The following is a 17,522-nucleotide window of genomic DNA, read 5'->3' as shown; positions in this document are numbered from 1 at the left end:
AAATATGGTATGACCCTTTTATAGTTTTTTTTAATCAGTAAATTATATTTATATATTTATATATTGAAGTGCTTGGAAGTACTTGAATCCGTATAGAAAAGATATATACAATGATTTCATAATCTTAGGTCTCCATGGTCTTTGATAAGACCTACACATTTTAAAAGAAAAACCTATCTATATATCATTTCGGGTCATGACATTTTACACTAAAGAAACAAACAAAACATGTGGACATTTCATTTTTTTTTTTTTTTTTTTTGTGGTTGGTTTACCTTGCTAAACTCTTACATATAAATGGTTCCTTTTAAGTTATCAAGAAAGAAATTCGTGGAAAAGGCTGTTTTGTAGTAACATTACTTTTTTTTTTCCTTCATTTTATCACACCATAAACATCACAACTATATCACAAATTAAAAGAAAAAATGTTAATGATAGAAGGTAACTCATTTTTATTGAATAAGATTTAATAAAATTAACAACTGTGAATCTACTTATTCAAAAACTCACTTATGAATTATGGTATCTCGAATTGTTATTCAAAAACTCACTTACGAATTATGGTATCTCTAATTGAATGTGTTAAACGTAGTTCTCACATTCTTGATAAAAGTTCTCTTTCAAGCATGTCGGATCTCTTTTATCTATACACGTTAATACTGAAATTTTTAAGTAAATATTTCGATTTCCTTTTATCTCAATTTCTTTGTTGAATTTCAGTAGTTCTTTTAAAACAGATTGTCAATAGTTTAAAGTAAATCTTATTAACAATTTAATGTTTTATTATAAATAAACGATTTATACATTTAAAGATCACTTTTTAATTTTATTCAAGATATAACTAATTTAAATATATTTATTTTTTAAGAATTTTAATTTTAATTAAAATGTGAATTATATTTTTTATATTTTAAAATATTTATTTCTTATAAATTTCAATTAAACAAAACCAAACATATTCTATCTAACACATGCTAAAATATTAGTTTCTAAAATATTAATTCATTTGTGTTGAGAATTTAATCTTACACATTATTTGGTAAGCACCGTAATAAAAATCAAATAATAGAAAGTTACAATAGTGACGATGAGAGTAGTGAAAACAATAAAATTAATGACAATAAAAAAAATAATGATATTGATGTTGATGATGGTGACAATGTGACTACTATAACAATAACACTAACATGGTAAACAAGTAACAATAATGACAAAAGTGAAGATATTTATTACAAGGGTTAAATATTTATTTCATCCTTCGATTTCTGATAAAAATTAAAATTAGTTTATTTTTAAAATTTTAATTTAATTTAATTTTTTAATTTTAGAATTATTTGAATTTAATTTTTTTAATCAAATTTTGTTACGATCTTTATTATAAAAACAAAAGTTAAGAAAAAACAAACCATATTTAACTTTTGTTATAAAAATAATGATAAAAGTATGGAGTTTAATGGTGGGGAAAATGATGATCACAAAAGTTCTTATATTAATGGTGACAACAATTAGTAATAATTGGCACCATAGAGATAATTATGTTTGACAGTGACGTAACAATAATAATAATTTAGAAAAAAATAGTGGTTAGAGTGGTAACAATGACAATAACAAAATTAAAATTCTTAATTTAAACAATTATGAGACATAATTTTATTGATATTATATATATATTTTTAGATAACTTATTTATTACTAGTATTGTTATTATGTCGACATTGTTATTAAAAAAAATGGCCATTTAATTGATTAAAATCATTTCAAACTTAAAGTTGTGTATTTGATTTTTATTTCAATAAATTAAAACGAGTTTTTAATGTGATCTAGTTTTTTTAAACGCATGTGTATATCTATACATGGGAGAGAGGGAATTTGTTTTTCAAGTTGATATTATGATATTTTTTTTGTCTACTTGAAAAATTACTTTACTATTTCAATTTCTGATTGTATTTTGGTTAAATGGTGTTGAATTCTGAAGTTTTTTTTTTTTTTTTTTAGAAATATGATACTTTTTCGTGTGAGTAATTAAAAAAAATATCTTTCAAGAAATGAGTACTTTCCTTCTAGCATAATTGATTTCTTACTTAAATTAACATCATATGTATTTAAGTTATAATCACTTGTTTAAAGTTATAAGAGAATTAGGAGAGTTTAAATATTTTTTTTCCTAAAAAAGACATGTAAAAGAATAGTAAGATATTAGTAGAAATAATTTAGAAAGTAACAACCAAAACAAAATATTAGTAGAAATTACATATTTGCAAGCTAAATTAAAGCCTAGTTTCCCAAAAATATATATCAACCATTGAAAATTTAGGGCTACCTCCCTAAAATGTTGGACACCCATTGTTAAGTCCTTCTCTTTGGTGTTCAAACCAAAAATAGTTTCTTTTCACCTTATAAAAACTCATGTCAAGTGCATTATTCCTCAATCAAACATTTTGCATTCATAACATTCAAAAATCTCCCTCTCTCTCCACAATAATCTTTGTTTAGGTTTGAAGTTTCAATCACAATATGAACAACATGAAGGCCATTCACAATTGGGGTGAAGTTGCACCAACCCTCCTTCTACAATCAGCTTATAAGAGACCATCACGTTGCTTCACATTGGAACCTATCATGGAAGAAGAACAACCACATGGCTCAGGAATGTTGAACAACAGAGTTTTTGTTTCTATGCCTTTGTTACTATTCTGTGGCTTTCTATACATTTTCTTATATAGAGGATTGCTAATATGAAAGAATTTTGCCCATGTTCCTGGGAAAAAAATTAATAAACAAAAATCTTCATGTGACTTGAGATATCGAGCTGTGTTGCATTGTTAAAATTAAGAAGAATTTATTTTGTCTAATCACAAGTTTTCTCTCAAATGTGTGATTGCACTGAACCAAATATTTATCTCCTATAACCTTTTGATTAATATAATATGAAATGAATATTAAGTTAAGCATTTAAATTGATAAATAATAGTACTTAGTTCTTTTTTTTATTGGTGTAGATTTTGTTGGCACAGCTAGCTGACTCTATAAGAGCGGTTTAATAGAGTTTTAAACTCTTTTTGGAGATAATTAGGGTAAATCAGTCTAACATACAAGCATCACAAACAATACAAATAAATTTTAGGATGGTTCACCCAAACTCACGAATTATATTCAATTTTCCTTAAATAATTTGATCAAGAGGTTTCACACTAATCAAATCAATTATTATTCAAGTACACAAATAATTCTAGATTACACACTAGTACACAAACCACTTTTAGTTACATCGTCTTAACATGTTCCTGAAATTAAGACTTTATTAAAAAGGACAAGGAGAACTCTTAAAGAGAGAACATATTTAGCTCACTAGAATTACTTCACACGGTAAAGAGTTACAATAATTTCACTTTCCTACTAAAAACATTTAGCACTATATGATCAATAGAAAATAGAAAGAATGTAGAATGCTATAATAAAGCGTTGCTACAATTCTTTAATTAAGATATGATTTTTGTTTGACCTTCTCATTTATCCACCAACCTCTTGTAATTTTTCTTTGTCAATGTTTTGACCAGAAGTTTGATATAAAAAGTCTCTTTATGTTTCTCATTCAACCTTATTTCTTTTACTAATATAGAAAAAAATTTAAAAACAAATTACATATCTAAAAACTAATTATTGTTAATTTTGTATCGCACAATATATTATTTCCATAGACATTTTATTTCTTATATACTTGTTATGTAAAATCTTTTTAAATGTTGAATATATAATGTGAGACCCTTTTATTTTATTTTGTCCTAAGAAGGGGTCTGGGTTGGCCTTTCAAGAGGGCCCAAAGTCAGCCCATTTTGGGGACTCCTAAGACCCCTTCTAGCCCTAATGCTCTCATTTGTCTCCTTTTCTAAAAAACAGTTCCCTCCCTTCCGCCAACTCTTGAACAACAGCTCTGCTAAGGCACCAGTTTTTGCCTCCTTGAGTTAGTGAATCAACCTTGTTCGGAGTTGCTTGAACTCATATCTCTATGTAAGTAGACCTCAACTTTCTTTTTCCAGTTGTTTTGTTGTGGCCCTGCCTAGGGTTCGTACTAGTAACCCTGTTTTGATTCGGTATCAATATTTACAATTTCTAAATCTGTCGTGGTGCTGTGGTGAGCTTTTGTTAGGACTCTCTTTTCCTTTAGTCTTCTTTCTCCAGGTAAGGGAAGCTAGGGTTTAGGACTTTTAAGTTATTTTGCTTACTCCTTATCTGTTTTTTGTGTTTCTGATGCTTGAATGATGTTGATGGTTGCATGAATTTGTGTGGTTGTGTGTGTTTCTGGTTGAACAAGGTGTTGCATGTGCAAACAGGTGAGAAACCTGCTGATCTCGCCTAAACGGGTGACCCTTGCCTAAGCGAGAGTAGCAGGAACTCACCCTGGTTCCAGCTCAAATTGTCACTGAGGCAACTAATTGTCTTTTGAGCGAGAAGTAGTCTCACTTAGGCGAGACACTTTCGCCTGAGCGAGAACTTGCTAGAACCTTGCAGCACCCACTGTTGAGCTCTCGCCAAGGCGAGAAGGGCTCGCTTAGGCGAGAAGGGCTCGCTTGAGCGAAAGGACCCCTTTTGCTTGAGCGAGAACCTTAAGCTTGGGCGAAACACAGGCAGGAGGCGTTGTGTTGGCTGATGATTGTTCCATGTGTGTTTTATTTACTTTTCCTTGCTCAAAGTATGTGACCATATCAGTTTTGTATGCTTTAATGGGACTGAAAACGAAAGTGTTTGTATGGAAAACACGACTTGTTTGGTTGGTGGTGGATTAGCATGAAAATTGAATGTATTGAGATGGCATGTGGAATTTGCTGGTAAAAGAGTTTCAAGGGAAACTCTTGGTGATGGTGGTTAGTGTATACCTTGATATAGGAGATGTCTAGATAAATGAAGGTATCATGAACTCTAATAATCGTTCATGCTCACATAAAGCAGAATGATTTAGGTGGTGAGAGTGGCAGGAGGTCCTAGTCTTGGGACGTATTGAGCCCAGGACATTAGAGGACTAACCCTGTGTGTGGTTGGGTGATAACCCCTTGCGTATAGACTCTACAGAGTTTAGAAATCAGCACAAGTGCATACTTCCTTTAGAATTCTATATCAAGAGTATGATCCGGATATTGAGTCAAAGAGTCTTATATTTGTTTGCTTTCACATGATTTGGATGCCTATTGCTTTCTATAATTTTGACCTGAGGTAACTTTTATTTGCTCTATAACATGATTAAAAAAATTTTGCTCTATCTTACCCTTTCTTTTGGTGTATGTTTCGTTGTTTGGCTTTTCCTTTTTGCAATGATCACCAATACTATTGGTGTGAGCAAATGTGGAAACCCTTAGTGGTTCTCAGGATGGTGAAGATGCTGCTGTGTAAGGTGGTCCCCATCGTCTGGGTTGTGGCTCACTGTTGAACCCCTCTTGAAGAACTCTTAGTTTAGTTTAAATTCCTTGCTCTATGACCGGTCTTTTGCAAAAATAATTGTATTCCTAGTATTTTGTTTCTATGACATAGTGGTATGTCTTAACTTTATCCTAGTATAACTATGGGTGACTGTATTAGTAGATCTTCCTTACTTTCTGTCTTATGCTCTATTTCATATTATAATTATGTGATGTTTTAATTTTAGTAGATTTATTCTATTTAAATGGAATGTCACATGTAACTTCACATTTATTAAAAAATAATTATTTTTATATTTATAAAACTTTGATTATTACACCTTGATATACGAATTTAACTTAAATATGTAAACTTGTGAAAAGAATGTACTATCTGACATATACAGTCTTGTGAGATCTATCAATAAGACGATGTACAAATAAATTTTCCTTGTTCTTCTATAAGATAACTTCATAAACGTGAAAGGATTTAAAAATCAATGTGAGAATTCTGAGTTTCCACCAATGTCTCAAGAAATATTAGAAGAAGTTGAAAAACACTCTAATTGCATATTATATTTGATAATATATCACCAATCGAGGCATTTCTATGAAGTTGCCCCTTTACTTTTTGATTTTTATCTTTGGATATGCAACACTACTAGTCATATTCCATTGTAAATATTTTATTATATCTGCATAATATTTTTATTTTTTTAAAAATCAATTTTCTTACCTATTATTTAAAAAAAAATATCTAAAATTTTAAATTTTTGGAATATGAAACTTATCTGTAATTCTGAATATATTATAGGAATAGTTACTGACATAAAATGAGGACATTATTCTTCTAAATTTTGGCTATATATGCGACTTGTCAGTACAAATACGAAAAGCAATATTTGCATAGTAATTTCTTATTTAAAGAAGAAAATTAACAGTAGAACTAAAATTATTCGTCTAACTTTACAAATAAAAAATTTACTCCAAAAATAATTAAAATTCTTAAATTATAAATTATATAAGTTAAAAAATATGTTTTAAAATTTTAACAACATTTAATAGCTGGACCCATTCGCGACCTTTTTGCTTACCCTTAGAAGCGGGTTTTTCTTTTATTGTCAATGCACCAACCACAGGAAAAAAACACGTTGAAGGAACTTTTTCAGAAATATTTTTAAAAAACAAAAAATACTGATTTAATCTTTATCCATTCAAATTACTTTTTTATATAAATTTAAACTATTAATCTAGAATAATTATTTTAGAAAGGCATAATCTACTTTACACAAAAATCAACTTTAATCCATAAAAAAACATTTTTATTATTTTTCTTTTCCTAAATGAAAGTTTTGTAATTATATGAATTTCTGGCGAAGTTCCTGGAACCAAAAAGAATATGGATAATATTATAGCAAGACCCTACTTTCTTCAGTTGTCTCTGTCATTTTCTTTCTCCAACACTGGCCACCGATTTCATTACTAATGTGAACAATGTTTTTTTCTGGATAGAGATACGTTTAATAATCAACTAATTATCATCTTCCAAATAACTCAAAAAAAAATGTCTTCATATAAAAGTTGACGTGGAGGTTGGTTTTAACAAATGAATGTTACAATTAATTGTAAATTTAGATTGATATGCAATTAAAATTATACTAAGACACTATTAGTCAAAAAGAACTGTGTAACTAATTTTTAAATAATTTATCTTTGAATTTTGAGTAACACAACACAAGTGATTAAGAAGAAGACAAATATTAATAATAAAATAGTTAAATATAGTTTTAGTTAATTATATGAAATAGATTTCGTCTTTGTTTAAAATTTTAACATATTATATTACACAAATTTTAAAAATAAATAGAGAAAATCTTTTTACTTTGATCACATTAAAATTTTTAAATGTATTTCATATTAATATTTGAGTGATTTATTTCATTTAACATGTTCTCGTTTCAATATTAATTAAAAAATGTGTTTGATATGTTAATAAAAATTTAAGTAATTGAATTAAAAAGATTATATTTATTCACTTTTAAAATTTTAGAACTCAAATATTTCAAAGTTTAAAACGAAAACTAATTCTAATTTTGCGTTAAAATTAAAGGTTAAAATCATATGTAAAACCTATAATAGAATGATTACGATGAAGTTATACCATACATGTTCATACCAAAATGAATGGAAGCATTAATGAGCAAATTAACGAGTATATAAGAAAAAGAACATAACATATAGCTATATGTATGTGACTAACTTATGTAGTCATCAAAGGTTAAAACATGAAGTTCCTATGAGATTTGAGTAGAAAAATTTGCTTCATACATGACTAAAAGGTATCTTCGTAGATGGATGAAAGAAGATATTTAAACTATTTTAAGTCTCGACTTCTAAACGATATAAGAATATTGAACGTGTAATAGCAAAATTCTAAACCTAATAATAATTTGGTTGATTAACTGCAGAAATCCATCGTGGGACCACTACATACATTATTCTGAGTGGAAGTTTGGACCAAGCAAAGAGTGAAGAGGGTTGAGGAGTTGGGATGAAGAAGTTGTTGCATGCATGGGGAAGAACGGTGGTGGCGGAAGGGGTTGCAGGAGTTTCAAGCTTTGTCTCCTTTTCATCATCTTCTTCTTCATAGATAGTTTCTAGGGTTATTTGGATCTGTAATTTGGTGACAGTGGCCAAAGAATGAGGAGACACTGCACAGAATGGGGTTAACAATGAAGTTATGTTGGACATGCTTACTCCTACTGATGATGACTTTGCTCAAAGAAAATTTGTGGTATTCCAATTTCCTCTTCTTCGTATCTCCTTTTATACAATTACTTACACAAATTGACCCTTATTTCTCCATGTAACTGCAATAATGCCATTATTAACATTGCTAAGGAATTAATATATATATTTTCTTTTTCAGTCGAGATGGTCAATTGTTCAATTTTTTCTTCTTCTATAATTAAGATGTCTTTTTTTCATTAATGCAACGGTGGTGGATTCAGATATCTGCTTAATAAATATCAATCTATTTAGATTTTTTTATGTGATTCTTTAATGAATATCTATTATGGGTTAATTTGTTGGCCAGAGACATACTCTGTTTTAAATATTGATGTTGTTATCGTTTTAGGTTTTCTATTTGTATTCAGATTTTGGAGGAAATGGCCTCAAATATATAGTAAATAATGACTAATACATCTCACTCATGAGATCTGATCCTTCACTTCTAAACTGATTCCGGGTGAAAATATTGGTTCATGCAGTCCGGTTCGACCAATCAAGTCGAAAATTGTGCCAATCAGTTTCCATATTTTAATGTTCACAAAACCAGTTCTAAATTTCAAAAAATTACATAAGTGCTAAATTAGAAAATTTTAAAGTCGTTGTAATAATTTTAGAAAATTAGTCCACCTAAACCTGTTTGACTCCGAAATAACCGGATGTAATTAGGATCTATTATAAGAATGTCAGCGGGTGGATAGAGTACGGTTAGTGACTCTCCTCGCTGAATAAATATTTGTCTCATACCCGTACTTATATTTATGTGGGTATTTATTATACGGGTATTTGTATATTTTTTTAATATCCATGAGTACCCGCAGTTTTTTATGAAAGAAAAATTTAATGTTTAACAACAAATTTTAATCATAAATTCAAATAAAAATACAATGAATAACATTTATAAAGTTCAAATAAAATGTAAATTACTTTGAATAGTATTGAATGACCATTTACAAATAAATGGAGATTTTTTAAAACTAATTGATAAAAAGTAGCATATTCAAAATCAACGTGTTAACGTTTTAATCATTTCATTTATTTTATTTTTCTTAATTTAAATTAGAGTATAGCGGGTATGAGTATCCTATCTACGGGTACGGATATTATGATACCTATACCCGCCACATTAACATACGAGTATACAAAATGTTTGTACCCGTTATTTGCAGATATCCATTTTTAATATTAATTTCCTACCCGTTATAGATTTTATCCGCGAATACTCGTGAGTACAAATTTTTTGTTATTCCTAAAATTATTTAGACTCAAACATTATTTTACCAGCTTTAATATGTATATAAAAGATAACATTTTAAATGTTAGATGGATAGAGATAAAAGATGTTATAAATAATAATTTAAATATATTTCTCTTACAAAATTAAAAACGTTAACTTTATAAGTAGGGGAATGAAAATAAAATATAGTTTGTGAAGCAAATGTTAAAATGTTTTATTATAATTAAAATAAACTATTTTAAAATACTATTTATCCTCTTTTTTCCAATGATTACCAGTACGTATAATATTCTTAAGTTGACATGAATACTTGAAAAGACTGTTGATCCTTTTTGTAACTACCGTACTAAATACCTATGGCACCTACGAATAAAAATCATAAAAAAAAAAAAAAAGAAGACAAACTTAGTTTTCCATGTTTGCAGTATTATTATAATAATATACACGTAATACTTACGCACATTAATCTTATCTAAAAAATTTGTTTTATTAGTGGATATTTCCATATTTAAAGTTTTTTATATTAAATATTATAGATATTTTTATTTTTCATTTTTTCACTTTTAAATACAATTGTTTGAAATATAAACTCAAATAAAAATTAATTTTAAAGTAAAATTCAAATAAATTTATACCACAAATATGCACAAAAATAAATTTAATTTAAAAAAAATAAATTTAAATCATTTACACAGTAAAAAATAAGTCGAAAGAAATTAATTTTTTTTAAAGATATATTAAATTCTATAGATTTGACTATAAAATTAAATTGGATTGATAATTCTTACACTAATATGAATATTTAAAATTTTTAAGAATATACAAATAATGTATATCTACTATGGTCATATAAAATTTTTGAATAATAATTAATTTTAATGACAAAAAATAATTAATCATTATAATAATTTATTTAGATACTAATTTATAAATTAACAAATTATTAGTAATTAAAATAATTTTAAAAAATTATAATTGATCTATAATTAAAATATTTCTTTTAGTATGAATTGGTCTTTAAAGTATTACTAACATTAGTTACAAAAAATTAGTATTTTTACATTAATTTTGAAACATATTTTTAATTATTAAAATTACTCATTGTTTAAGAATTCACTAACTAAAATAATTCTTACATTTATTTCGTGAACTTTTTCCTTTTGTATTTGGAATTAATCATTGTTAAGGGTTTCGATTGGAAATAATTATTTTTCTAATCATCATTAAATTAATAAAAAAATAGTGCTCAGATAATATTAAAAAGATAAAGATTAATATTGTAAGACAATCGAGAAATATATAAATAGTGTAATTTAAGATATTTAGTCATATTTTAATATAATTCAAATTTACTTTCTCAGTTTTTTTAATAGTTCTTTGAGGAACTCTAATATTTAATGTTTTTAAAATTTAAAATTTAAAATTAAATAATTAAAAGTTTATCGATTCATTACAATACAATATTAAATATTAACACAAATACTTTTATTTATAAAAAATTAAAAATAATAATTTTTATCATTAAATTGATTAAATCGACTCTAGTATCCAATATTAAATAGACTTTATTAATAATAAATAACTTAATGTTAATTAAAAAAACACAAGTATCTATTTATTAAAAATAGTTAAAAATAGATAGAGTCGTATCAGAAGTTCAACTCAGGTTTAACATTACACAAACTCAATTACCTAACAACTAAAATATTTATAAATAATTTTACATTTTTTAATCTTTTTAATAAAAAATTAACATTATGTATCACATTAGAGTCAACTAATTCTAATAAAATTGTAGTTTGACTACCACTAGTATTTAAAAAATAATTTGATATTTTCTTGTAATAAAATGAAAGTATATTTAAGAAGAATATTTTGTTTATCTTTCGGTTTCGTACAAACTACTTCTAAAACCAAATAGCTTAGTTAAAAATATCACTCCTCTGTATAATATTTTTCTAGTTTTAAATCAAGTGTAAGTTAATTAAATATCACTTTAAATATATTTTTTAAATAATTTATTATAAATTTAATTATTTTCTCATACATAATATATATATATATATATATATATATATATATTATATTATGAATAAAATAAAATAACAAGGTCTTTATGTAACATATTTCTTATATCTATTATATATCTCATATCTTTCATATTTTCATAACTCCTACAAATTTAATATTTATAATATTTTATAGTGTAATTATATGACTCCTAATAATAGTACTACAAGAAAATGTTTCATTAACAACCAATTTTATTAATCGAAAGTTGTTAGTCACTATAGTGACCAATTTAGATATCAATTTACAAAATAAAAAATTATTGGTTACTAAAATAGTCATTATTATGAATAAAAAATTATAATTTATTTCTAAATTGGTTTCATAAATTTAGCCACCAAAGAAAATTTGTCACTAAATATTAGCTACCATGCTTTTTGCTACCAAAGAAATTAATTTCTAAATTAGTCTCTAATTGATTAGTAACCAATTATAATTTTTTTATTTATAATAGTGACTATTTTAGTAACCAATAATGTTTTATTTTGTAAATTGATATCTAATTTGATCACTAAAATTTATTCTTAATATACATTTTCTTGTAGTGTATTCTATATATTACTTATATGACTCTTAAAATTTCGTAAGTCCACATCTTAAATTCACATCAAACTCTTCCAAATCAATGTACAGATTTAAACAAATGTTTAATATATATATATATATATATATATATATATATATATATATATTCAAATTGTTGTGGTGCTCTTTTCTTCATGTTCATTGTCTTTAAATGTGTGTCTCCCCTCTCCTTAACTATTCTCTCTTTCTTAACAATGTCCTTTTCTCTTGCAACCTCCATTCTCATGACATCTTCCTTCTTATTTCTCACAATATTTTCCAAATGGTTAGTGGAGATACCTTGTATTTGTGGAATTGGATATTGGCATTGTGAGAATTAATTCAATCGTAAATTGTGTCATAATAGAACAAGTAGTGATAGGTGAGTGGCATATAACAAGAATATTCTACAAACATTTTATTAAAACTAACGTAGAATAAAAAGAAAATATTTCACATTAACTAAATGTATATTGAATGAAAAAGTGATGTATAATAGATGTTTCAATATTGACATATATGCAGGAATAAGATGTAATCGAAAATGAATAAATTTGTGAGAGAGGCAAAAAGTGATGCATTGTATTTGAGTAGTGTAATAATGAATAAAGATAATAGAAGAGTTGGCATGTGTGGGAGGCATAAAGAGAGAAATTGTCTGCATTCCTGAAATTGAACGGAAGTTGAACATTATCCCATTAGCCTCCTTTTCACCTTTTTTCTCCATTTCTGATTGATTGCAACCCTAAGCTTTTTCGCTGGCCCTATTTTGGAACTGCTCATTCCATTCTGCACTCATGCATAACCTCTCTAACACGGCAGGTATCTCATAATGCTTTTCGAAAGTGATTTTGCCTCTTATTTAATAATCTAATAAAAAGAATTTGCATACTCTTCTTCGCTGTTCAATCTTGTTATTTTTATCTAATGTTTATATTGATCGAATATTTTTCATATTAATATATTTTTTCTCAAGTCGAAGAATCATCTTCTACTCTCATATAACTTATCGTTGGGTTTATATATTTTTCATATAAGTTATGGTAATAGTCATTGAGACCACTTTTAAGACATTTGATATTAATCTTACACACATAAGATATTTAACATCACTTTTATCCTAAAACCTTAATACAATAAAGTCATGCGTTTTAACTCTTATATAGTGTTTAACTTTGTCTTTTCTATCCAATGTGGGACTTTGACTCACACTCAGACTATTTCCAACAATCTCTCTTCAATGATAAGTCCTTTTTTTTTCTCATATATGGTATATTTTCCCTCAAATGTATTCACACTCTGGTGACCCTTTTTTTGTTATGGTTATGCTATCAATCACTTTGAACCATCGACTCTGATATCACTGTTGGATTTATATAAATGACTAAACTCAGAGTATTTGTTGAAGATCCGCCACTAACCACCTCTAATCTTAAATCTCAGAACAATAGATTATGAATATTTTTCTTTATAAGATATTCAACTTTCTCATTTTTACTAGAACGATTAGATCACACTTAAATTTCCAAGAATCAATCATTTTTTCCTTAATCCTAATGCATGTAAAAGTAGTTAGAAAGAGTTTCCGTTAAAATTTAATTGAATGAACTTATTCCAATACATGGTATAGGAGTTGGGATCAAATACAACTTAAACACTTTTTTTCTTCTCATTTCTCTTATAATTAAATGGATTTATTTAATATGTTCAAATAGTCTTAGTTAAGAATCAAAGTCAAGAAAATTTAAAAAAGTGTCTTGTGTCTTAATTTTGGAAAAGCAGATAGGGAAAGAAAATATTATAATTTGATGAAAAATGGTTAACTTATGAGTGGGTGCAGTTACAGTATGGTGGAATTGTTGTTTGCATGAATAGATTGGAAAAGATGCATGTGGCTTATTACGTCGGTGATGCCGATGCTTCGCTAAAGGATGCATTTGCACTTTTGGCGTTGTCGAGACGGCGGATAAAAATATCGCTGCTCTCCGATTCCGATAACCCTTCAAAAAATGCCAATATTTTATCCATGCAACTTGCTTCACCTTATTAATACTTTTTTGTTTAATGTATATCATTTTTTTTAAAAAAATAGTTATTTCAAATTAATTCTAGAAATTATCTTATATATAACTTTTTCAAATTTTAATTTTAAACAAAGGTACAACCCAATTTTAAAAGAGTATTACTTTCTATTTAATTGTTATAGATAGCAAGCCAATAAGTCAAAGAGTATTATGTTTTAAACATTGTGATTAGTATTCGTCCAATTGAACGTCACCAGTATCTATATATAGGTTAATATTAGTTTCCATTTTATAAAACTATCTTTAGAAGGAGAAGTTAAAGTTTAATTTAACATTACAAAATACATATGTAAGTGAAATTTAGATCTATTTATATATAATATAAATTTACTTTATTTTTATTTGATCTCTAATACACTTTCTCACATTAATACATATATAGTTTTAAAGTGGAATTAAGTAAAATAATGATATTTTGACTATTAAATTTTAAAAATTTTCTCATGAGGTGACATCTTCTAAATGATTTTGAAATATTGAGAATGAGAAAATAAAAAAATAAAAAACCACTTAGAAAATGGCACTTAAGGTTGTAAAAGAAAATTGTCAAAATTTAGTAGTTAAAAAACCATTTTTCAACTAAATATTACTGGTGGTTTGATGTTAGGTGAAACAAATAAAAAATCCAATCTCACTAAGATATAGGTTTTTTTATAACTCTCATTTCATTTTAAGAAGTGGATTTTAAATCTAACACAACTTTATTTATCATAAATCTAAAATCTCTAACAATATAATGTAATGCATTGAAATTTTATTTTCATGATTTTTCTTAATTAAATTCTACTACACCTAGTAAGAATATTCTTTCAATTATAATTAGAGATAAAATATATATTAAGGAGTTACACAATATTTTGTACGTGATTCAATATTGATTAATGGTGATTTTGTTCCTGAAAGCAAAGATGGAAAAAAAAATATAGTAAATCCTTTAGGTGGTGTTAAGGATTTGTGGACACGATGGTCTCAGAGGAAAAGGGTTTTGATGGAATTATTGGGTAGCATGGAAAGATGCCATTCAACAGGTTATAGCAATGTCTTAGCTGCAATTTGACAACTATGTTGCACTTTTGGAGTTGTCTATTAATGAGATCATGACAAGTATATTGGATTCTAAGAAATCATTTTCAAACGAGAACAATCCACTAATGTTCTAACAAATCAATTTCTTCCTACTCAAATTATTTTAATTGAAACCTGTATGACCTATCGAGTTTCTTAATTAGACCTTCGGTTAGGTGGTTCAAAGATAAGCGGTCGAAGGCCGTCCACTACAAACGGATAATCTCGTGGGTTGTTGATGTGGCAATTTCTTCTGAGTGATTTTAGGGAATCCACAACCCGAGCGGCCATAGACGCTCATTCTAGTAGAACTTTGTCGTCATAATTATGAGAGTTTCGACAGCACGCACGACCCTTCGGTTGGGCGACTGCATCAAAACTAAACCTGTAAATTAAAGTAATACAAGTCAGTAATGAAGTTTAAAAAATAATTGTGTCATGATTAAGAAAGCTCTAATCACAGGCCCATGTCAAACCCTATAGATAGGAACCCAAAGTAAGTTGGTAAGGACTTTTACTTCGCATTTATTACAGCATTAATTGCATTCGTCCGAATATATTTGAACTGACTTAAGCATAGAAGCATTTATAGACAGGTACCCGGTCGTTTGGACAACCAAGCGTGAAAGAACAAAGAAGATCGAACGAGAGCTAAAAAAAGGAAAGCGAGCAGTAAAAACTGCAACGAAGGAAGAGTAAAGACTTGAGTGTTTTTAGATAGGTATTAGGTCCTATTTCCGAAACAAAATTAGTAGAAATTAATTTAATTCTTTGAGAGAACCATATAGATATTATATTGAATAATTATGAAACTAATAATATTTTCTACATCAGGTTTCTAAAGCATCTAATGTAGAAAATACACGTATGTTATATTTGTTCTTTACATAATCAATATTGAAATCACGTATACTCTATTAATTTTTTACATAATTGATGTAGTATATATAATTTGTTTGAGTAACTAAGTATTTTTATTCCATCGTTGAGTTATTCTCTTCCTTATTCCATTTTATTGTGTCAATTATACCCTTATTATCGTCAACAATTGCATCATCCTCATCTTCTTCATTATCATTGTTTTGGTGCTTATTTAACCGTTGTGTCTTTCTCTCCTCATAACATTTTGTTAATTATAATTGTTAAAAAATGTGTTAAAGTTAGAATCATATAATAATGTTTACTCATAAAATCAATCATATTAGGTAATTTTAAATTCGTCCAAATTAACTTAGTTTATACACTTAACATCGAAAACACTAATATTTATATATATATATATATATATATATATATATATATATAAAAAAGGAAACTTGTGATTTCAACGATGTTCAAAAAGAACTATATTAAGAATAAATTTATTATATTGAACGTGAATAAATGTATTTTCGGTTGACATAGATGCAAAATATGTGTCATATATTCTTGCATATATTCTTGTTACATCATGGAAATATTAATAAGGTACTTAGTATCCAGTAAACTGAAGAAACCTAACACCCCCTTAAGAATGTCGAATTTGCTATAACTATGTGGTTTCTGCACGCCCATTTTTCAACCAAAACAACATATTATACTTTGTTCCCTCCCTTCATCTAAATTGAAATCAAACAAATTATGGTACCATTTAGATTAATATTTTAAAGTGCACAAACTAAAATATTTTTCTAAATCTAAAAGTATATACTAAATTATACATTTTAGAATACAAAATAAAAAATTCATTTTGAATTGTATATTTTAAAATATATATTTTTACTTCTAAATTGCACAATAAAAAAAATTATGGGGGTGCAGGAAGAAGTATAGGAGGTGCAGGAAGCTGCTGGTGTCCAGTGTTGACCTTGACCACTACTCTCCTTTAATTTTTTTCATCTTATAATATATTGGGCTTAACAAGCGCAAGCCCAGATGCATTTCAAGAATAAAGTGTTATCTTTCTGAAAAAAAAAAGAAATCTACTAACAGTTGTGAGAGAAAGAAGTGGCAAAATGTTTCTAATTTTATTTTTTTTCTGAAGAACAAAATCCACATAAAGTGGATTTTTCTATGAAGAAAAAACGACATGAATGTCATTGTAGATTTAAATTTGTAGGTAATATTTATCAATTTTTAATATATTAAGGGAACTCCTCAAGGTAAGTTCAAAGCTGTAGAAATAGCTAAAATAGAACATTTGTTGATTGTTTTTTTAGAACTTGTAAAATAAATTATACTTAATAAGTTATACTTAGTACTTGCAAAATTAATTATAAAACCTTTACACAACCCTATAAATATTTAATAGGTCTTTATTGTGAAAGTTTTCTAAAACAATTC

At 27.0% G+C, this 17,522-nt stretch overlaps 1 long non-coding RNA gene across 1 annotated transcript; it reads left to right on the top strand.

Moving 5' to 3' along the window:
- Nucleotides 1-2,446: 2,446 nt before the first annotated feature.
- Nucleotides 2,447-5,640, top strand: LOC146883473 (uncharacterized). Its single transcript, XR_014984558.1, has 2 exons — nt 2,447-4,008; nt 5,352-5,640. It is a non-coding gene; the product is annotated as an uncharacterized LOC146883473 (long non-coding RNA).
- The last annotated feature ends 11,882 nt before the right edge of the window (nt 5,641-17,522 follow it).

This window comes from Vigna unguiculata, chromosome 9 (assembly GCF_037176805.1).
Source record: "Vigna unguiculata cultivar grain cowpea cultivar isolate G323 ecotype 2 chromosome 9, ASM3717680v1, whole genome shotgun sequence".
Lineage (NCBI taxonomy): Eukaryota > Viridiplantae > Streptophyta > Magnoliopsida > Fabales > Fabaceae > Vigna > Vigna unguiculata.
Note: the sequence above shows the minus strand (reverse complement) of the source record. Positions and strands in the feature narration are given on the sequence as shown.